The sequence below is a fragment of the Mustela nivalis genome, assembly GCF_964662115.1.
Source record: "Mustela nivalis genome assembly, chromosome: 13".
Classification (NCBI taxonomy): Eukaryota; Metazoa; Chordata; class Mammalia; order Carnivora; family Mustelidae; genus Mustela; species Mustela nivalis.
In genome coordinates this window covers 63222260-63246304 of record NC_139032.1, presented here as the reverse complement: position 1 = coordinate 63246304, position 24045 = coordinate 63222260, and the positions used below count along the sequence as shown (strand labels likewise).

The window sequence follows — 24045 nt, the reverse complement described above, 5'->3', positions numbered from 1 at the left end:
GCACTGCGTGAAGAACGAGGCTGAGGAAAAAGTGACTCGAATCAAAGCCTTCAGTAGTTCACACGCTTGAGGATGGAGTACAAGGGGGACACAGGAAGCAGAAGCCAGACAGGTGAGCTGATGATGAAAGGTGTCAGACCAAGTGGTTTGTTTGGACTTCACTCTTTGGGTTTCTGAAGCAGTCCCAAAGGATTTAAGAAAGGCAGCTTGCCCTCACATCTGATGGGAAATCACTAAATTTCTCCTAGACTCCATTTCCTCCCATATGAAAAATAAGAAGGTCGAATTATGATCTAAAGGCTCTTCCAGCAGAAGACCTACTCCGCATAGCTGTTTTAAAACACGATTTTTTTTTTCATTCAAGCTGCCTCAATAATAACTTCATTTCTAGTAAGTTCTATTTTTTCTGACCACAGGCTAATAATTTTTGAGTCGATTTCCTTTTTCCTGATACAAAAATTAATTTTCCTAGCTTACTGAAGTGGAAGCTTTAGGGAATCCAGAAACGCTATCCTATGGGAGGCAGAATGGTATAATTAAATGAGAGTATATTTTGGAACCGGTCAAATCTGGGTATTTCACTGGTTGTATTAACTGTGAGCGTGTTACTTTTCGAAACCGCAGATTTCCCATTGGTGAAAAAGAACAAAACAAAACATAGGGACCAGGTCACAGAAAGTGCTCAATAAATATTGGTTTCTTTCTCAGATACCATTATTGTTCTCCTCTCATGAAAGTAAGTAGTCTGTAAACAAAATATCTTCTATTTGACCATGTTTGTTTCAAATATAGGAAAATAAGAGAGTATTTGCTTCTCGTGTTCTCATTGTTTGATGTCCATTATAATCTGCCTGGCGTGTTCTTCTCACTGATCCTGACCAGACTTCTGAGTTACAATGCTGGTTGTCACTTAAAAAGTCTTATTTTAATATTAAATTCAAAAGCTAAATGCAACAAATCTTGTTTACCTCCTAGTTCCTTTGAAGCACCCCAGCTCTTGTGGTAGGCTCTATCTTTAGTTTTCCAAGAATGTACCTTAGTTTTATTGATTCTAACATGCAGTTTAAAAAAATCAATTCATCTACTCGGCTAAGATATGTGCCTTCGGGGGAACTGTTTCAAACAACTGATTGAATCCATCTGTTCCCTTTTCTACTTCAGTCCTACACAATGAATGGGATTTCTTAAGACAGTAGAAAAGACAAATGTGCAGATAAATGTATAAATAAATTCAATTAAGCCCCAAATCCTTAATGAACCTACACATTAAAGGTTTTAATTAAAGGCACTAACTAATAATCTGACTTGGTAACTCCTACTCATTTTTAGAATGGTAGCCAAGGTCCTCACGCTGATGATGTTTGAATTCAAATCTGTATCTTCTATTCTCAAGTCCAGCCATCTCTTCAAAATCATACCACAACCCACCCTCTATCTGCAAATCCATCTCTGAACTCTGGGCTGCTCCTTACCTCTCTCTTTTCCACCATTCTAAACCTTTTCTCCTCGAAACTAAGAGAGAGGTAACTGAGCTGGTAAAGAATAGTGCCCCAGTTTGTGGTAGGGGTAGGGAAGAAAGATTTGGAGATTGAAGACTATTTTAGATGTACCATTTTATATCTGAGCTCAGGCAGGTGTCCTGTTTGCCACAGCCATGTTTTTGAGTTTTTTGAGTTTTTCTAATTCCAAGAACATCACAATTCTGTTTTTTTTTTTTAAAGATTTTATTTATTTATTTGACAGAGATCACAAGTAGGCAGAGAGGCAGGCAGAGAAAGAGAGGGGGAAGCAGGCTCCCTGCTGTGCAGAGAGCCCAATGCAGGGACTGATCCCAGGACCGTGAAATCATGACCTGAGCCGAAGGCAGAGGCTTAACCCACTGAGCCACCAAGGCGCCCCGAACATCACAATTCTTAAATCAACATCTTAGTATTTTCTGCAAGCCCTTGGTGGATCATTTGGAAATAAACAAACATCCATTATAGAAAGCCATTCCAAAATTATGAAATACATATTTTATATGCATTGAGAAATTTAGAAAATTATTGAAAATTAAGAAAATAGGGACGCCTGGGTGGCTCAGTTGGTTAGGCAGCTGCCTTCGGCTCGGGTCATGATCCCAGCGTCCTGGGATCGAGTCCCACATCGGGCTCCTTGCTCGGCGGGGAGCCTGCTTCTCCCTCTGTCTCTGCCTTCCACTCTGTCTTACTGTGCTCGCTCTCTCCCTCTCTCTCTCTGATAGATAAATAAAATCTTAAAAAAAAATAAAATTAGGAAAATATAGTAAAAAAAAACCCACCTACAATTCCATTACCCTAAGCCTAACACAAACTCTGTTAGCATTTTGGCATAATCTCTTCCACTTCTTCTTTACTTATTTGTTCAACATGGAAGGTGATTTTTACAGTGTCCATCAAAATATACATCTAATGTTCTATCTGGAAGAAGCAATGGTTTTAAAAATGACTTCTACCATTTGGCACCAATCCTAATGAGAACTGATTTAGGTGGGAGTGGTCAAAGGATGCCAACAGCAGTGAGTGAAAGTTTGAGAACTAATAAAATACTTATAGTTTAAAACTAGCTCTCCACAAAATACTTCTTAATTACAAGGGGAAAAAGTAATATTATAGTGAAGGAACCTGGCAGTTGCCACTTTATCCAAGTGATCAACATGAACATCACCAGCAGTAGGACAAATGAACTTCATGTGCTTTCCGATATGATACCCTGAGAAGAACAACATCAGTCTTGTGGTATTCTTACCAAAAGGACCTAATCTGAATCTAATTATGAGGAAACATCAGACAAATCCAAAGTGGAAGACAGTACAGCTTGCCCCAAGGCTTGAGCCTGGGTTTTTACATGGATGACATTATTGGGATGATGGGGAAATCTAAATAAGGATTAGATAATAGTCTATTATGTTAATTGCTTGATTTTGCTAATTGAACTGTGGTTATGTAATGCTTGCAATTTTAGGAAATATATACTAAACATTTGGGGGCAAAGAAGCGTCATGTCTATAACTTACTTCAGATGGTCCAGAAGACAATATCTACACATACGCATATAAGAGAGGAAAAGATAAAGTACATGTGGTTAAATGTGCACATTTGGGGAATATGGGTGAAGGGTAACACTCTTGAAACTTTTCTGTCAATCTGAAATTATGCCAGAATATAAACTGAGAAGAAAAAAGAAAAAAAACATTAATTTATATTATAAAAGTAATAACATATTCACTAAAGAAATTTCAAAAATAGGGGCACCTGGCTAGGCTCGCTGGAGTCATAGAGCATATGACTCTTCACCTCGGGGTCGTGGGTTCAAGCCCCATGTTGGGCATAGAGCTCACTTTAAAAAAAAAAAGAAAGAAAGAAAGAAAGAAATGTCAAAAATAGAAGGAAAAAAAAGCAGTAAACAATGACCAGCCCTCAGTGCACAAACCTGAGGCAACTAGGGTTTACGTTTTGATGTACTCTCTTCCCGTCTCTTATCTATCAGGAATGTTTCTTATCCTCAGATTGCACTTAAATTTTGAAATGCTCCATAATCATGCCTTAGTTAATATTCACAACACCCCTGTTGTGAAAGCTGGAATTACTGTCGCTTCATAGATGAGAAAACACACATTTGAAAAGATTAAACTGTGGGTTTCCTTTTAAAAGATCATCAGATAACATATATGGCAGAAAAAAATGTCACTAAATAATTGGTTGCCCGTGATTCACAATCTGTGATTTAGTTTCCTGTAAAATGATAAGTTTGGAGATGGTTTCTGGGATTCTCTCAAATACTAAAATGCTGTAATTCTGACCTCGTCTATTATCACCAACATTTTCTTCTGTATAAAGAATCTCAAAAAAAAAAAAAAAAAGTCTCCAGTGCCTGTTGCCTCACACATAGTGAGCATTAGATAAATACTTCTCAGTGAATAACAGATGCATTACAAATTAGAAAATGGACAGTTATGTTACGGAGGCTACAAAGTTAAATAATATGAAGTGCGTTGTCACGTATAACATAATTATAATTGATTGCCATTACTGGTTCCGTGTAAAAGAAAACAATATGAAAGTAACCAGTCATTCTAAAATAGAGATTAAAGTTAAGATATGCCAGCTTTTTTGAAAAAAAAAAAAAAAAAAAAAAAAAAAGATGTCACCTTTTTATCGGAATCTAAGAAATTTACTATGAAGTTTATTTCTATATTACTCTTTGTTCAAGTATAATTCACCTTATTCGCATCAATAACCAATTTAACTGACTGTTTACAGACAGATGGAGAGACAAATGACAAATTAGTACTCCCCAGGTTTGTGGCATGGACATAAAAAGTGAATTTATTTTTCAAATACCTTTTATAGCCATAGCCTTGCAAGTAGAAGACATCTTATCTGGTTTACTATTGATCCAAATGACAAGGCTGAGCATCAGATTAAGGATATGTCAGAAACCTGAAAGAAGGCTACCAACGGATGCAGCAGAATGGGAGCCTCTTTCAAAATGATCTATTAAGGAGACGGTGTTTACAAAGGCAGTTGAGAAAACACAGCACAGTATACTGAGTTGTATCAGGGAATCAGCAGAGAGCCCAAAAAACTTCTGATGCTAATGTGAACCCCCATACACCAAACATGATACACGTTTTCTTTCTAGCAATAAAAACTATGCACAGATTTTTGATGAAAAAGGCCACGCTTTTTCTTCACCCACACCCTTCTTCTATTGCCACAATTTCCTTCTTGACAAATAATGGCATTCCTAAGAGATGATATCTGTTTTAAGATGATGGGATATACTATTTAATTTAAATTGTCTGCCAACTGGAAAGATCAAGAGCAATTCAAGAATTTAATTCTAAGGGGCGCCTGGGTGGCTCAATGGGTTAAGCCGCTGCCTTCGGCTCGGGTCATGATCTCAGAGTCCTGGGATCGGGTCCCGCATCGGGCTCTCTGCTCAGCGGGGAGCCTGTTTCCTCCTCTCCCTCTGCCTGCCTCTCTGCCTGCTTGTGATCTCTCTCTGTCAAATAAATAAATAAAATCTTAAAAAAAAAAAAGAATTTAATTCTAAGATATCTTTGGTGATAGTGGACTATGACTTAGCTAAGTGTGGTAACGACCAAAAAATATATGCCAAAATGGAGTCCTGAAAAATAAAAATTCCAAGAGTATTTCTTATAGATAGTACAATATTCTGTGTAAAATGAAATGTCCTGGGGATAAAATAACACCATGCTGAAAAAAAAAAATGTAGCAAAACAAAAAAAAAAACCTGATCAGAGGTGGGAAAATCTGTCTTTTGTGATCACCTTGGGATTAGCACTTCTTTAAAGAAGATCCATTACTTTCTAGACTAGAATGAATTGAAGAATTTTGTGAGAATCATGGGAATAGAAAAAGCTTCAGAAAATTCCCCTTTCAGATGGCTTTAGACAGACTTGAACTGTTTTTTCAAAACCCAGAGTGCTCTAACCAATTTCAAGAGACCAACATTTGACATTGTTAAAGACCAAAGAGAGAGCAAACTGTGGTCTAAAACTATTTAAAACATTAGCAAACCACTCAACTTTTAGTTTGCCTTTTTAGCTAGCATGTCACACCTTCTGTAGCAATGATAAAATCTATTTTAATCTACCACCAGCTTAAAAAGTAGTGAATATAGGCTTAGCTGCATTATCATTATTAAATGCTGAAGATTTTGTTTTTAAGTAATCTCTACACCCAACATGGGGCTCGAACTTACAACCCCATGATCAAGGGTCCTATGTTCTACCGATTAAGCCAGCCACATGCTCCAAGGCATATTTCTTAGATGTGATGGGTGAAACAATTTTCCAATTTCCAAAATGTTTTACTGATCACCAGTTCCTTTAGATGTTATTAATTTAAGCTTTTTTTTTTTTTTTTAATGTGTATTGAGATCAAACAATCAGGAGTAATCCTGGCTTTAAAGGTCTTCATTGTATGACTTCTCAGAGCCTTTAAGATGTTAATACGCACTTTTAATTTCCAAGAAGGAGCATGCAGTATTTCCCAAACTTATTTGGCCACGGGACCCATTTTCACGCAATATTCCACGAGAATATTGTTCTAAGGAAGGAGTTTTGGGAAATGCTACACAGAATGGTTTTCAAGGTTCTTTTACGCTTTTATAATTTTATTTGTTTTTTGTTTTTTGGTTAAGTAGCAAAAAGCTACTTAATACCTAACCTCACTTTTCTTGGATAGAACAAACTTGGGGGAAAAACACTTGAAAAAAAATTCTCACAAGGCTAAGAAAAAAATTACTTGAGATGACAGCTATCAACAAAAACAAGCTAGGATAACGGCTAATCTAAAACATTGAGAGCGAATGCCAGAAAATGTGGCAGGATAACAAAATTCACAAAAAAAATTTTTTTTAAAAGACAAAAATACCAGCAGCCTTGGATTCTTTCCAATCAAGTCTCCTTTCAACCTCCCTTATCAAGAGTACCCAGTATTTACTTCACAATGGCTAACCAGTTGCCATAGGTGCCAAACATCAAATATATCTTGGACTTTATGTTTTGCACTGTAGGAGATAAAATTTGCCTATAGCTATGGTGAAACGTCCATCCTATTACCCCCCACATGCCTTGCATTCAGCCTCTTCAAGCCCATCATATTACTTTTATGCTCAAACTCCCAATCACATTCTTAACTCTCCTTTGCCAACGGATAAGATATTGCTTTGGTTAGAACCAGGTGACAGCAAAAGCTCAGGGCTTCCAAGGTCAGTCAGGCACATCTGAGGAGGATTTCTGGGAGCCCACAATAAATCTAGTTAGCCCAAGGAGACTAGATTTATGAATGAGTCTGCTCAGTAATAGAGCCAAGTTCAAGAACGACTCTGCTGACCCAATAGTAGGATAGTCCATGGAAAGGACACAACTTTGGAGATGCAGCAACTTCTTTAATTCTGCAGCCCACCAAAATGAGTAAGCAATGTCTAGAGAAGCTACTGTGAAAAACTGAAAGTTGAAGCTTTAGACAAGTTCCATGGGGAGAGAAAAGGAAGGGAAAAGACAGAGAGAGAGAAAGAGAGAAAGTAAAATAAGAAAAGAGAAATGAGTAAAGTTAGGATTGGATAGGAAAGAAAGAAATTTGTACAATGGAAACTCTAATCTACCTTTCATTCTTTTCTGTAATTTTTTCAATGTTTCTAAAAAAAAAATTCCATGGCCCTTCCGCTTTTTCAACCTCTGCTCACTCTGTTCCCTTTGCCTGAAATTCTATCCCCCATTCCCATTCCTTGTCTAAGTTTGACCATTTCATTAGGGCGTACTTAAAATTTCAATTCCACCACATATTAGGCAGGTTTAGTACAGGAAACAGTAGCTATTTTAAGCATTCTGGGCAGGAAGAATTTTAACGCAGGGAATTATATGCTTATAAAAGAATCAGAAGCACTCTAGCTAGGCTTTGAGGAATGACTCCCTGAACAATGCAAAGTCACCATTGTGACTACAGTATTAAGTTCAATGTGGGTCTGTAGCTGCATCGGGAAGTTAGAATAAAATAAGCTGCTGTAGTAATTGCCTCTCAACACCTGGAGGAGGAATAATAGATACCAGAATGGTCCATAAAAGCCTCCCTTGATGATTGTTCCCACCTGTGAAGCACTTACAGTCTGGCTTTCTTTATAAGGGACACTCAGCATACCAATGCTGCCCTGTAAGATTAATACCCTCTTCAAGTAGAGGCCCATTCTCCTTATCTTGGGTATAATACCCTTGCAACAAGAATCACAGTGTATATCTCTAGTCTCTTCCTCCTCTGATCAAATATAACTCAATTCCTTGGGATAGTTGTTCAAAGTATTAATAAATTGCTAATTATAATCAGATAATGCCTTTGCCAACCATACCTTTCCAGTTTGGCGTAAAGGAGTATAAGACCCAGACTTCCAAGATAATTACGATTTTCAGCCTTGTATCTTACTGTGGGATGAAAGATTAAAAGGGGGACCTGGGTGGCTCAGTGGGTTAAGCCTCTGTCTTTGGCTCAGGTCATGATCTTGTAGTCCTGGGATCGAGCCCTGCATCGGGGCTCTGCTTAGCAGGAAGCCTGCTTCCCCCTCTCTCTACCTGCCTCTCTGCCTACTTGTGATTTCTCTCTCTGTCAAATAGTAAATAAAATCTTAAAAAAAAAAAAAAAACTATTGTAGAAAATTAAGGCTATAATTAACATGTAGCTGAGATTTCTTTTTTTCCTTTGCAAATAGAAAGGAGAAGGATAAAATGTTTTGGTAGAACAAAGGGACACATTTCTGTTACTTCTAAAATCACTCTCCAGGCTTCACAAAAGATAAGTTTGCTTTTACCTTTCACTTCTTTAGAGCTGATTCTCTGTAGTGTGTCTACGTATCTAGTAACTTGGACATGTTTTCAAGGATGTCTGCATAGTGAGTGGCCTTGGAAGCTAGAGATACTATCTCCCTTCAGGCTGGAGGAGAGATTTGCTTGCCGGCCAGGATAATAAAGACAATGTCTCACTTAGGGGCAAAGGTTGGGGTAGTTTGCTCAAAGTCCTGATGTAAGATTAGGGGTTTTCAAATTTCAGGTTTCCTCAGGTGTGACATAGACCTACTGCCTGTGCAGAATCTACTGGACCTGTTTCCACATCACCCCTATAGGACTTGGGGGCAAGAAAAACCATTGCAAACACGAAGCTCATGCTGCCTGATGTCCTGTAAGTGCTACATTATCTAAAGAAATTGGGTCTTATGGTCTCATTACCAGTTGAATTCATGTGGCAAGCCAACCTTGTAGCAGCAAAGCTTGACTACATGACAGTACTGTCTTTGGGGTGAGTACCTATCAACTGTGTGTCAAATAAATGATTGAATGAAATCTGGTTGTAGCAAGGAGAATGGTTTGAAGAGAAAAAGACTTGATTTAGGAAGACTGAAAGCAACTTCAGTTGTTTAGGAAATAGAGCTGGTGGACTGGATTAGAATAACGGATTAACAAAGATGAAAGAAAAAAGAGCCAAAGAAGGAGACCTCAACTATGCATACAGACTCCTCTCAAATCATCAGCTGACCCCTGAATTTGCAAATGCAAATTCTGCAAGAAGTCTGCAGGAACCAACAAATGGAAGGTAGAAAAAGCTGGTAAGAGATTTCAGCTACTACCCAAGACAGAATTTGGATTTGAGTCCCACCCAGAGGACTTGGTACACCAGGCTTTCACTGAAACCTCAGAAGAGCCATTCCTTAAAAGTATAGACTATGAACCAGGTCTAACATATTCAACTGGAGACTGGAAAACCGAAACATTCAACAAGTTCAGTGTGATTTTTTTTTGTTGTTGTTGTTTTGTTTTTGACAACAAAAAAAAATCAACATTCTTGAGAGGAAGATAACAAAATGAAGATTCCATACAATGTATGATGCAAAATTCTGAGTGTACAATAAAAAAGGTCTATACATGGAAGAAAAAAAAACCAGAAAATAGGACTCAGTGATAAGAGAAAAAAACAATTAATGTATGGCACCAGGGTGGTTGGGTCAGTTCAGCATCCAACTATTTTTTTTAGCTCAGGTCATGATCTTCTGTGTGGTGAGATCAAGTTCACATTGGGCTCCACAGGCATCTGCTTGGAGATTCTCTCTCTTTGTTTCTCCCTCCTATTCATTTTTAAAAATATAAATAAAAAAATCTTCAAAAAATTTTTAAAAGAACCAAATAAAATTCTAGAACTGGAAAATACATTTGACATGTAAAAATCATGGAATGGATTTAATATTAGCTTAGATAGCAAAGAAAAGGGCCAGTTAATTTCAACATGATCTATGTTGAAATTTTAATTGTTCAAATTCTAATATGAAGAATAAAAGCAAAAGATTTAAAAAAAAAATCCTTAGAGCTTGAATGACCTATAGGACAATGTAGAAAAATCTAACATATGTGTATTTGTCCCAGGTGAAGAAGAGAGAATGGGACAAAGTATTTAAGAAATAACTACAGGAATTTGGTTAAAAAAGCTACTTTTAGATCAAAGAATCTCCGTGAAGCCTAAGCATAGTAATACAAAGAAAACTACTGAGAGGTGCATAAGAAGCAAACTGTTGAAAAACAAAATTAAAAGGAAGATACTGAAAGAAATCAGAATGACAACAACAGTCATCACACACATGAGAACATTAGGAATGATGGTAGATCGGAAACAGTGGAGGCCAGAAGACAATGGAATGACATATTTAACTTATGTTTTATAATAAGTAGTATAATATTCCAATGTGATAAGTAAAGAATGCATAAAGGCAATCCTAGAGCAAGCTCTTAAAACAATATGTAGATATGTGGCACCTGGGTGGCTCAGTCAGTTAAGTGTCTGACTCTTGATTTTGGCTCTGGATCCTGAGACTGAGCCCCAGTTTGGGCTCTGTGCTGAGTGTGGAGCCTAAGATTCTCTCTTTCCCTCTTCCTCTGCCCCCCGTTATTCCCTCTCTAAAATAAAAACAAAAACAAAAACATAGATATAGCTAAAAATCCAATAAAGGAACTAAAATGAAATATTAAAAAATATTTGATTCCAAAACAGTACAAGAAAACAGGTTGAGAGGAAGAAAAACAGATGGCTCAAACATAAAATGAAAATAATAAAATGGAAGACTGAAACTCAGCCATATCAATAATTCATTAAATGTAAATGGACTACCATCCCAACTAAAATGCAGATATTATGTGACTAGATAAAGTTGATTCTTGCTTTTTTTTAATCTAAACTTTATTTTGTCTATAAGCAGTGCTCTTTAAAGATAAAGACAGAGATAGGTTGAAAGTAACAGGATAGAAAAACTTATGTCTGGAACAATAATTATAACAAAGCCGAAGTGGGTTACTTTAATGTCAGATAAAGTACACAATAAAATATTTACAAAACAGTTTCAAAGTATCTCCCCACAAAATATTTATTAATGACAAAGATGAAAGAGTACCTCCACACTGGAGAAAAGCAAACACTGCCTTACCTAACTGAGCATGTGAACATCATCGGGAATGGGAAAAATAAAAAAAAATTGTGTGCTACCTGATAGGATTCAATGAGAAGATCAAAGCACCCCTTCTATAATATCTCTGCTGAGATGAATAACATAAATCTAATTATGAGAACATATCTAACATGTCCAAATTGAGGAATAGGGCATAAAATATCTAGCCACTTATCTTCAAAAGTATCAACACCATGGGGCGCCTGGGTGGCTCAGTGGGTTAAAGCCTCTGCCTTCGGCTTAGGTCATGATCCCAGGGTCCTGGGATCAAGCCCCACATTGGGCTCTCTACTCAGCAGGGAGCCTGCTTCCCTTCCTCTCTCTGCCTGCCTCTCTGCCTACTTGTGATCTCTGTCAAATAAATAAATAAAATCTTAAAAAAAAAAAAGTATCAACACCATATAAATCAAGGAAAGATTAGGAATTTTTCCAGATTGCAGGAGATTAACAAAACTTCACAACTACAGGAAATGTGTGATTCTGAACTTAATCTTTAGGGATACTACTGGGATAATAAGAGAATCTAGAAATTTGATGGTATACTATACCAATGTTAATGATCTGATTTTGATGTTTATATTATATTAATTATATTAATGATGTTTATATGATGTTTATATTATATTATGTTGAGGAATGTTCTTAGTTTTTTGAAAATATACACAAAAGTATTTGGAAGTGGTGAGGTATCAGGTCAGCAATTCACTCTCAAATGGTTCAGGAAAATGTTTGTTATAATATACTTGTAATTTTTCTCTAAGTGTGATAATTTACCAAAAAATTATTAAAGTTAATTTGTACATAAAGTATTTGAAACCACTGTCAACTACATTTGTTTAATATTTTATAGAACACTATACCCAACAACTGCAGAATATAATTGCACATGAAATGCTGACAGAACAGAAAATATCCCGGGCTGAAAAATAATTCTTAACCATTTGAAAAAGATTGAAATCTTACAACACATCACAACAGAGTAAAATTAGATAATACAGTATCTATGGAAAAACTCAAAAATATTTGGAAATTAAATAGTACTTTTAAAAAATAATCCTTGGTTCAGAGAAGAAATAATTAGGAAAATTAGAAAATATTTCAAACTAAAGGACAACTGAAGTACAAAATATCAAAACTTGTGACTTGTAGCTAAAGCAGTACTTGGGGAAATTTCATAGCCTTAAATAATTATATTTATATAATTAATTAAATTATATAAATACATACTTAAGTAGTTATATATAACATATTAAATAATAAACATGATAATATTCTACTATAATTTTATTTTATTTATTTATTTTTAAGATTTTTAAATTTATTTGACAGAGAGAGATCACAAGTAGGCAGGGAGGCAGGCAGAGAGAGAGAAGGAACCAGGCTCCTTGCTGAGCAGAGATCCCAATGTGGGGCTCGATCCCAGGACACTGAGATCATGACCTGAGCCACAGGCAGAGACTTAACCTACTGAGCCACCCAGGTGCTCCTCTACTATAATTTTATAATAATTGCTATTCTATAAGATCACTGATCTAAGTTTCCAGGACAGAAAAAGATGAAGGTTCCAGTTTAAAAAGGTGAAAAATTAAACCCAAAGTAAGGAAAAGTGAATAAAAATGAGGAGAATTAATTAGAATAGGAACTGACAAATAACAGAAAAAATAACATAGTAAAATTTTTTCTTTGGAAAGATTAACAAAATTAACATCTACAAGACTAATTGAGGATGGAAAAAAGGAAAAAACCCACAAGTTACTAATATCAGCTGTATTCATTTTCTGTAGTTGCTATAACAAATTATAACAATCTTAGGGGCTTAAAATGACACAAATTTATTATATTACAGTTTTGTAGGTCAGAAGTCTAACAAGGGTCTCACTGGACTAAAATTAAAGTGTGGGGCAGGACCTCATTTCTTCTAGAGGCTCTAGGAGAAAAACTGCTTTCTTGCTTTTTTTTTTTTTTAAGATTTTATTTATTTATTTGAGAGAGAGAAATAAAACACAGAGGGAGAGTGAGAGGGAGAAGCAGACTCCCCGATGAGGAAAGAGCCTGATGTGGGACTTGAACTCAGGATCCTGAGATCATGACCTAAGCTGAAGGCAGATGCTTAACTGACTGAGCCACCCAGGTGCCCCTCTTTCTTGCCTTTTTCTCACTTCCAGAGGCTGCCTCTATTTCTTGGGATGTCCAGCCATCAATGTCTTCACTCAAAGTTTCTTGTCATCATATCCTCTTTGCTGAGGCTCCTGCCTTCCTCTTCCCCTTTTAATTATACTGTCCCTACTCAAATAACCCAGGATGACCTTCTAGTAACAAAAATATCAACTTAGGGATGCCTGGGTAGCTCAGTAGGTTGAGTAACCTACCCTTGGTTTCAGCTCAGGTCATGATCTCATGGGTCATGGAATTCAGCCCCACATGGGGCTCCATGCTCAGTGTGGAATCCGCTAAAGATTCTCTCCCTCTGCCCTTCTCCCCATTCGCACATGCTATTTCTATCTTAAATAAATAAATGTTTAAAAAGATATATGAACTTAATTATATTTGCTAAGTCCCTTCTGCCATGTAAGGTAACATATTCACAGAATGTTAGGATTAGGTAATAGACATCTTGGGGAGCCAATATTCTGTCTACCATATCAGGAACAAAAGAGGGGATATCACTATAAATGGTATAAACATTAAAAAGGCAACAGGGAGGACGCCTGGGTGGCTCAGTGGGTTAAAGCCTCTGCCTTTGGCTCGGGTTGTGATCCCAGGGTCCTGGGATCAAGCCTCACGGTGGGCTCTCTGCTCAGCAGGGGGCCTGCTTCCTCGTCTCTCTGCCAGCTTCTCTGCCTACTTGTGATCTCTGTCTGTCAAATGAATAAATAAAATCTTAAAAAAAAAAAAAAGGCAACAGGGAAAAAGAGAAAATAACTGCATTCCAATAAATGTGACTACTTAGATGAAATGGACAAATCACTGAAAAAGACAATGTACCAAAATGCACATAAGAAGAAATATAAAGGGACGCCTGGGTGGCTCAGTTGGTTAAGCAGCTGCCTTCGGCTCAGGTCATGATCCCAGCGTCCTGGGATCGAGTCCCACATCGGGCTCCTTGCTCGGCAGGGAGCCTGCTTCTCCCTCTGCCTCTCCCTGCCATTTTGTCTGCCTGTGCTCGCTCTCTCTCCCTCTCTCTCTCTGATAAATAAATAAAATCTTTAAAAAATAAATAAATAAAATAAAATACACACACCCTGATTTAAAAAAAAAAAAAAAGAAGAAGAAATATAAAATCTGAATAGCCTAGATCTATTGAAGAAACTCAGTTTGTTATCAAAAAACCTTCCCAGGGTGCCTGGGTGGCTCAGGTGTTTAAGCATTTGACTCTTTTTTTTTCTTTTTTTTAAACTGTAGGTTTTTTTCTTTTCTTTTCCTTTTTAAATTATTATGTCCAATTAGCCATCATACAGTACATCACTAGTTTCTTTCTTTCTTTTTTTTTTTTTAAGATTTTATTTATTTATTTGACAGACAGAGATCACAAGTAGGCAGAGAAGCAGGCAGAGAGAGAGGAGGAAGCATGCTCCCTGCCGAGCAGAGAGCCCGATGTGGGGCTCAATCCCAAGACCCTGGGATCATGACCTGAACTGAAGGCAGAGGCTTTAACCCACTGAGCCACCCAGGCGCCCCGCATCTCTGGTTTCTGATGTAGTGTTCAACGATTCATTAGTTGTGTATAACACTTGATTACAGCTCAGGTCTTGCTTTCAGTTGCGAGTTCAAGCCCCATATTGCTGGGCATGGAGCCTACCTTAAAAACAAACCAGCAGGGGTGTCTGGGTGGCTCAGTGGGTTAAGCCTCTGCCTTTGGCTCAGGTCATGATCTCAGGGTCCTGGGATCGAGCCCCGAATCGGGCTCTCTATTCACTGGGGAGCCTGCTTCTTCCTCTCTCTCTGCCTGCCTCTATGCCTACTTGTGATTTCTCTCTCTGTCAAATAAATAAATAAAATCTTAAAAAAAAACAACAAGCCAAAAAAACAAAGCAAAAATACCCCCAACAAACCAATAAACCACCTTCCTACCAAAGTTAGGAAGTTAAAAACCATGAGGTCTAAGTAGGTTTACTGGTAAATGCTATACAAATTTAATAAGAAAATAACACCACTCTTACTCAAGTTTTCAAATAGAAGAGAATGAAACAATTCCCAACTTATTTTATAAAGACGACATAATCCTGATGCCAAAACCTGACAAACACATGAGAAAAAAAATGAGCTAAACCGTAGATCAAAATCCTTTAATGCTCCCCAAAAATCCTCAAAATATTAGCAAATTAAATTGAGCAATATATAAAAAGCATAATGCTTGATAATTAAGGACTTAATCCCTAGAATGCAAAGTTGTTTCACATCTAAAAATCAGTTGACATAATGAGCAAAATTGATTAAATAAAGGAGAAAAGTAATATGATCATCCCAACAGATATAGAAAATGCATTTGACAATGTTCAACACTCATTCTTTGTATATATTCTCAGCAAACTAGAATCAAAAGAAAAATTTCTTTATCAGTGTACCAACTGTCAACTATTTGACTTTCAACCTCAAATCAACTCTTCTTTACCCTGATTTGTTGTGCTGGAATTAGTAACCATTTCTCCTTTAACAGCTGCCATAAAATTTGGCTTTATTAGTAGAAGACACAGTGGGAACTTTAAGTTTCCATCTGGTATAATTTCCTTTCACCCTGAAGAACTTCATTTAGCTTTTTTTTTTTTTTTTTTAAAGATTTTATTTATTCATTTGACAGACAGAGATCACAAGTATGCAGAGAGGCAGGCAGAGAGAGAGGAGGAAGCAGGCTCCCTGCTGAGCAGAGAGCCCGATGCGGGGCTGGATCCCAGGACCCTGGGATCATGACCTGAGCCGAAAGCAGAGGTTTTAACCCACTGAGCCACCCAGGTGCCCCCATTTAGTTTTTTTTTTTTACAGTGTAGGTTTGTTTGAGATAAATTCTCTTAGTTTTCTTTGACCTTCTTTTAATTTCATTATGGAAAGATAGTTTTACTACATTTAGAATAGTAGGTTAATAGTTCTCACTTTAAACCTGTCATTCTACTGTCTTCCTATATTTATTGTTTTTGAGAAGTATGTGGTTATCTGAATTCATAGTTCATCATTTAGATTATGTCTTTTTCTTTGGTTGCCTTCAAGATTTGCTCTTTATCTTTGGTTTTCAATAATTCAACAATGGTATTTCTAAGCAGAGTTTCTGTCTCTTCATCTTTTTGGTAATCACCAAGCCTCTTGAATCTTTAAATTTATATCTTCAACAAATTTGGACAATTTTTGGTCATCACTTTCCAATTGTTTTTCAGTTCCATTCCCTCTTTTCTCTCCTGATTATTTCATTGCAAGTATGTGAGCTCTTTCAGTATTGTCTCACAAATCACTGAGACACTCCTTTTTTCCTCCTCTTAATAATACATTCTTTTTTTAGGTTGGATAATTTCTATCCAACTGTCTTCAAGTCCATTCTTTTGTCATCTCCAATTCAAGGATAAGCCCTTCCAGTGAAATTTTTATTTAGGTATTATATTTTTCAGTTCTAGAATTTCCATTTAGTTCTTTTTTTTATAGTTTCTATTTTCCTGTGAGACTTTCTATTGGTTTTTCATTAAGACCATATTTTTCTCTGCATCTTTGAGCAGAGTGAAAATAGCTGCTTTAAAATCCCTGTCTGCTAATTATAACATTTGGATCACCTTGCAAGTTGGTCTCCGAAATTTCTTTTTCTTTTGAGTATGCATCACAAGTTCTCTGTTTATTCACATGTCTAATCAATTTTGGATAACATTTTGGACACTGTAAATGAGAGTCTGGATTCTGTAAATGACACTGAAGAGTAATTTTTGTTTGTTTTAGCAGGTAGTTAATTTGGCTGAACCCAAATTCCAAACTTCGTTTCTTCCATATAGTCAGGTAGCAGCTAAAATCTCTGATGAGTTATTTTAGCCTTAGCTTGGCTTCCTGTAGTTTTCCCCATGTATGTTTAAGTAAGGGATGAGCCAGAGATTTTTGCAATTCATATGTAGAATCTGGGGCTTCCCTTCCATGGGTCCCTCTATTTGGGAATCTCTTGCTTGCCTTTCAGCCATTGCCCAAAATGCTGTACTCTGATTTCTCAGAGTTTTTATATTTTTTATATTTTGCTCAGGATTTTTACTTTTATTTTTTAATTTTAATTTTTAATTTTTTTTAGATTTTTTATTTATTCTTTGACAGATAGAGATCACAAGTAGGCAGAGAGGCAGACAGAGAGAGAGGAGGAAGCAGGCTTCCGGCCGAGCAGAGAGCTGGACGTGGGGCTCGATCCCAGGACCCTGAGATCATGACCTGAGCCGAAGGCAGTGGCTTAACCCACTGAGCCACCCAGGCGCCTCTGCTCAGGGTTTTTAAATGTTACTTGTAGGATGGTTGATCTCATATGAGCTAGTCCACCATAACCAAAAGGCACGGTTACTTTCTTTTCAACATTCATTTGAGAGTGAGAATGAGAGAGAGAACAAGTACAGAGGGAGAGGGAGAATCATACTCCCCTGAGCAGAGAGCCCAACATAGGGTTCAATCTCAGGACCCGGAGATCTGATCTGAGCCAAAGGCAGACACTTAACTAACTGAGCCACCCAGACGCCCTAAGGCATTGTGATTCTGAAAAAGCTCTCTAGATAGCTAAGAACCACTGTAGGAATCCTAATCTCAATGATGGAAGAAGTATTGAGGTGGTGTCCACCATCCTCATAAGTACTGCTTGACTATCTATTTTGGACCTCATGCTGCCAACAGGTGTCCTTAATTAGAGACCAACTATAATCTTTCACACAATTCAACATTCCTTCCTGCTGAGCTCTTATAACCATCTGGTTAACATACATTGTCTCAGAGTTGTCCTTGTCCATGCAAATGGGACCAGTATCAAGCTTCTGTCCTTTTTCACTATTAGTCAAATGCTATACTTCATTAATAATCCTAAAGTTAGGATAATAAAATGTTTTGTAGAATGAGTAGTATTTTTTTAAATTTAAAGATTCTATTTTTTATTTGAGAGAGAGAGAGAGAGAGTGTGTGCATGAGCGGGGTGAGGGGCAGAGGGAGAAGCAGACTCCCTGTTGAGCGGGGAGCCAGATGAGGGGCTCAATCCTGGGACTCCAGGATCATGACCTGAACTGAAGGCAGACACTTAAAAGATTGAGCCACCCAGGTGTCCCAAGAGTGGTATATATATATATATATTTTTTAGATTTTATTTATTTATTTGACAGACAGAGATCACAAATAGGCAGAAAGGCAGGCAGAGAGAGAGAGGAGGAAGCAGGCTCCCTGCTGAGCAGAGAGCCCAATGCGGGGCTCAATCCCAGGACCCTGAGATCATGACCTGAGCCAAAGGCAGAGGCTTTAACCCACAGAGCCACCCAGACGCCCCCACCCCCCAATAGTGGTATTTTTAACATCTCTGTAGAACTGCAGAAAATGAGGGAATAATTTGATTCAAGAATGTTGGATATTAAACTGGATCCAGAGCTAATTCTGACAATACTAGCACAAGAATTCACTGTTTCACGCCCCCAAACACACAAATATTTACTTAGCGCCTATTATTTGTATTTGTTCTTAGTGCTGAATTACAAGGGGATACAAAAATAAATTTAAGGAGACTGTGTATTCTCTGAGCTTGCAGAGTCCTAAGAGTGGATTTGTTCATGAATAACCATAAGATAAGACAAGGTGCTAAAATCCATAAGAGAGAGTCTAACGGTATTCTCAGAACAGTTAGCTGGTTGTCTTGGTCACTGCCTCTTACTTCAAAATGACTCATTTGATCTGTCTGAATACATTTTTTTCTCCACCCAAAGTACTTATCATTTTCAGATGTTTAGACTATATGTCCTTTAAGAGAATCAAAAGGTCCTTTCAAATAAATTCTTTTGAATTCATTAATTTATTTAATGCCCATAAGAACCTTTTGAGCTAAGTATTGTTACAAATTCAAAGAATAGGAAACAGAAAACCAGAATGTTTATGCTTAAAACTTACCCAAAATCACTGTTAGGAAGAAGCAGAACCTGTCATGAATCTAGCTCTTCTGACTTCCAAGTCTAGTCCATTGCTTTTGTCACTTACAGGTAATATACATCAGGGAAAAGCAGATTCATGGGTAGGTTTATAAAGAAGGTCAAACAGATAGACAAAGTCAAGGATGAGGCCTCAGGAAAAGTATTTGAATTTGGTAATCAGAAAATCATTGGTGAGTTAGGGGCATATCCCTTTCCTTTAGCCTGATAAAAATCAATTTTCACATTTTAAATCTATCCCTTAATAAAATTTCAAATCTATTTATTCATTGTTTCCCATGTAGGATCCTTTGTGGTTTGACCCCATTTTACTTGTCCAATATCATCTTTCCATATTTTCTACCTCATATTCCATGATCCATACATATTAAACCATATACTCTTTCCCTCTCTGAGAACAATACAAGAATGCATGAAGGTATTCTTGGAGGGGACTTTCTACCTCTTTCCCCTGTCATCTAGCATAGATGCTATCTGTTTAAGGAAGCCATTCCAGACCACAACACCCAAGAGTGGCTTAGGTGCCCGTCCTATATTTTCCCATGATATCCCCAGGCTTACTCCTTTTCTAGGATTTAACACAAAAATACTACAATTAGGGGCACCTGGGTGGCTCAGTGGGTTAAGCCTCTGCCTTTGGCTCAGGTCATGATCTCAGGGTCCTGGGATGGAGCCCTACATCGGGCTCTCTGCTCAGCAGCGAGCCTGCTTCCCCCCATCTCTCTCTGCCTGCCTCTCTGCTTACTTGTGATTTCTCTCAGTCAAATAAACAAATGAAATCTTAAAAAAAAAATACTACCAATTACCATTTACCTTGTCTGTTTTCCCCACTAAACTATGAATTCCTTGGGAACCGGATTAAGCCCTGTGTAATGAGTATTCCCAAAACACAGCACAGTAGCTTTTGCACAAATACTTGTTAAATGAATAAATGGCAGAGAGTTTGAGGTGTTGCAAAACAATAAAATATTCTAACTGACCTCAAGAACAAAGTCTTTGACTGTAGGTCATAGATAGTATGCTCTGATCCAAGACCTTAATGTAAATCTAGCTATTTAGACACTGACTTTCCTTTGCCAGGATATCAAGTTTATCTCTACCACTTCCTGCAAACAGTTTTGCTTAAGAAAATGTGGTTGGGGCACCTGGGTGGCTTAGTTGGTTAAGCGTTGGATGCTTGATTTTGGCTCAGGTCCTGATCTCGTGGTTGTGAGATTGAGTCCTGCTCTGCCCCTCCATCTGCTCATGCTCTCTCTCTCTCTCTAAAATTAAAAAAAAAAAAAAAAATCTTAAAAAAAAAAAAGATGTGGTCATAATTATACTTCGACGGATTTAGTTCTAGAAGAATTGCATGAAATCTGAGAGATTTTCGCAACCTTGGATAGTTGTTTTAAAACTTTTAAATTTTTCTTGCTTGTATCAAGCACAACAAGTACTTTAGATAACCACAATTCTAAATGCTTAGTCCATAGCACTGAGACCTCTGCTAATCTTCAGTGTGGACTACAAAATAAGATCACAGGGTTTTCCAGCTGGACTGAAACAGGGAGAATGTGCTGAGGTACTTGTGATGGTAACGAATCTCAGGTTTTGACGGGCACAATGATGTCCTGGGTATCCAGTATCTAGTTTGAATGTCCATCCAGTTCTTTTAGAGTCCTTTTTGAGTCATTTTAAATTGGTTGGCAGGGCTTTGAACGACTATTGAAAGGAGACCATAGGGATATAGAGATGGGCTGAGTGCATAAGCCATGACCTACGGATGCCGATTCACACACTCTGGACATTACTGTCAGTTCACCCTTATTCAAGGCCTTCATTAAAAAATACCTACCTAACTAAATGATACTTACACATGCTCTCTGTACGTAGTATATTTTAAAAACATTTAAAAATTATATATGCTTTTGGACAACAGCAATGCACTAAGTTTAATTCATACATAGAGAATGTATATATAGGAAAATTATAAATGTTGCTTATAATATTGTATTTAGAATTTATCACGGTTAACTTTGTTCCATAGAATTTAGTGAGATTTAAAATCATACACTTGGTCATAAAGAGGTGGTATTAAGGGCTCTGTACATGGGAGAAGAAGTCAACTGATTTCTTTTCAAATATCTTCTCCATTCAGACTCCCAAATGATAGCATTATAGCATTTTCATATATATATATGAGAACATGTAGAATAGCATAAGTATGGGGGTATAGGAGAAGAGATTTTGAGACTGAATTAGATATGATAGCACTGGTATAATTTAAACCCAATCTTGCACTTGTTCTAATTTGCTAAGAAAAAAAAAATAAAGCATATCTTGGAAAGAAACAATTTAGCCAACACATAATTCTTCTTTGGGTTAGTTCATATAGGAATAAATAAATGAAAGATTTTGTTTTTAGAAGGAACCACATTTCTAAATGGGTATGGGAGAAAAATATCGTCAAATAGCCACACTTCATTATTAACTCATCTATCCTTTTAATTTAAATGTCTCACTTAGTTTTTTTTTTCTAATAATAGCATTAAAGATGCTTATCACTTGTTAATTCTGACAATAAGAGGACAACGTTGGCCATTTCTTCCCTACAGTTTCATTTTTAATCTCCATGTAAGTGGGCTGCTTGCTAGCATGACCAGAGACAAAAGGAGCCGGTCTGGGTTTGCACTGTGTGTGTGTATGTGTGTGTGTGTGTGTGTGTGTTTTGCACATCCGGGCTCAGAGATATCATTTAAAGTTACATAGATTTATTATCCAAAGGGACATCTAATTAAATAAAGAAGGGGGCATATGCTAGCGGGGCTGACTTCAGGATCTGCTCCTTTGTATAAAAGGACTTTCACATGCCCTCCTCCTCCAGCCCGAGAGCGCCCGGTTCCTTCTTGCCTTCACCATGAATAAGGCCGACATTTGACAGCTTCACAAGGCTGACAGGGTTACCCAACAGCCCACCCTCCCTATTCTCAATCCAATTAGACCTCTAATCCTCCAGATGAAAGGCCCGACTGCTCACGTTCCTCATGACAACGACAGCTATTGATTATTTGTCACTGCGGCTAACACCTTCCCTGTCGAGGCTGCTCTGACAGAAGCAAACCCACCAAATTAGACAGCACTTTATCTGCCCTGGAGGCCAAATGGCACAACAAGTAAAGGCTAATAAATGGTATAAAAATGAACAAATCATAACATTATGACAGGCTGATCGTTGCCAGCAGCCTCCTAGCTCAAGTTTGATGTTCTGTGAGACTCTCTCCTTCTCTTTCCCCTCTGCTCCAGCTCCAACTTTGACTGAATTAAAGGCCAGAACAATTAAGGCATTTGACCAGCAAAGATAAGCCAATTGAAGTATCACCAAGGGACATAAATGTCAATAACTGACTGCCATTTGTCGATACAAACCTTCTGGAGATGCAAATGCTCGGGCCTCTGCTCTCCACGAGGCTGCACTGACTCGCTTTCCAACAAGAGGCAGCTCACCCCACCAGGCTGCGGCTATTTAACTAGAAGGAGGGGGGAAAAAAAAAAGGAAAAAAAGAAAAGAAAAAGAAAAATCCAGTCCCAAGAGAGAAGTGTTCTCTGAAGAAGAAGCAGGAGTCATTGGGTGGGGGTAGAGGGTTGTATGAGAAAAAGAGAGATGGCAGAGCAGACCTATTATTCTTCCTTAAAAATATAGTCTAATATTAGGTCATTCTAGGTTCTTAGTCAAGAATACCTGCATAATGTGAGAAGTGCTAGACCACCCGGGAGAATTAATAAAGCTGTAACTTCAGAAGTAGACTCATTAATTTAATGAACGCTTTTTGAGCATCAGCTATGTACCAGGCACTGTTCCAGACAATGGGGAGAAAGGGTGGGGGAGAAGGGCCCCCCCACCAAATCCCCAGCTTTGTGGCGTTTATGTTCTAGTGGGGAAGAGACAATAAGGCAAACAAGTAGAACATATGGTATTTTAGACAGTGTTAAGTGCTAAGGAAAAAAAAAAATAGACTAGGGGTAATAAAATGTGTGAAATGAGGGACTGTCGGGAAGCACAGCAAGGGAAGGCTTCACTGAAACCAGGACTTTTGAGTAAGAACTGCTGAAAGTGAGGGAGTTGGGGGCGCCTGGCTGGCTCAGTTGGTAGAGCACGCAACTCTTCATCTCAGGGTTGGGAGTTTGAGCCCCACACTGGGGGTAGAAGCTCACTAAAACAAAATTGAGGGAGTTCAACACAGAGGCATCTACTGGAACAGCATTCTTAGCAAAGGGAAAAGCAAATGCAAAAAAACCTCATGTCAAGAGCGTTCTTTTCCATTTAAAGGAATAGCATCGAGGCCAGAGTGGGCTTATGCAGTAAATAAGATTAAAAAGAAGGTCATCTAGGTAACTGGAGATTTAAAACATATAGGGTTTTACAAGTCATGGGAAGTGCTCAGGCTTTTACTCTGAGATTTAAAAAAAAAAAAAAAAATCCTTGGAGAGTCTGGAGCAGAGACTGACATGATTTGAATGGAGTCTAAAAGGCTCATTCTGGCTGATGTCATGAGCACAGACTGCACGGGGCACGAGTAGAAGCCAGAAGGTCAGTTAGGAGGTCACTATCATAATCCAAACAAGGCTCTTACTTAATCCAATCCAAGATGCTGGTTGTTACGACCAGGGTAGTAGCAAAGGAGATGTTCAGAAATGGGTGACTTCTGAATAAATTTTAGTATGCAGAGTTGACAAGATTTGCTGATGGATATCAGTCTCACACAAGACAACAGGCCTTTGCATAAAAAAAGGGTGCCCAATACAGGTCAGTTAAATTGAATTCTCTACCTGACAGTTCAATTAAAAATGCTATGCCTTGAAGCAAGGGAACTGTGTCAAGTCAAAATTTTAAAAAACCAATTTAAGGAGAGACTTTGGAGTC

At 37.7% G+C, this 24045-nt stretch overlaps 1 protein-coding gene across 5 annotated transcripts in view; it reads right to left on the bottom strand.

Annotated features, from left to right (window-relative positions):
• Window positions 1-24045, bottom strand: part of INVS (inversin) — a 167190-nt gene that overhangs the window by 104549 nt on the left and 38596 nt on the right. For 2 of the 5 annotated variants that reach the window (XM_082696768.1, XM_082696769.1), the window contains one exon: window positions 22551-22651. The exons of the other annotated variants lie outside the window; for them this stretch is intronic. The gene's annotated coding sequence lies outside the window, so the exon portion shown is untranslated. The remainder of the gene's footprint in view (window positions 1-22550; window positions 22652-24045) is intronic. 5 annotated transcript variants of the gene reach the window in all.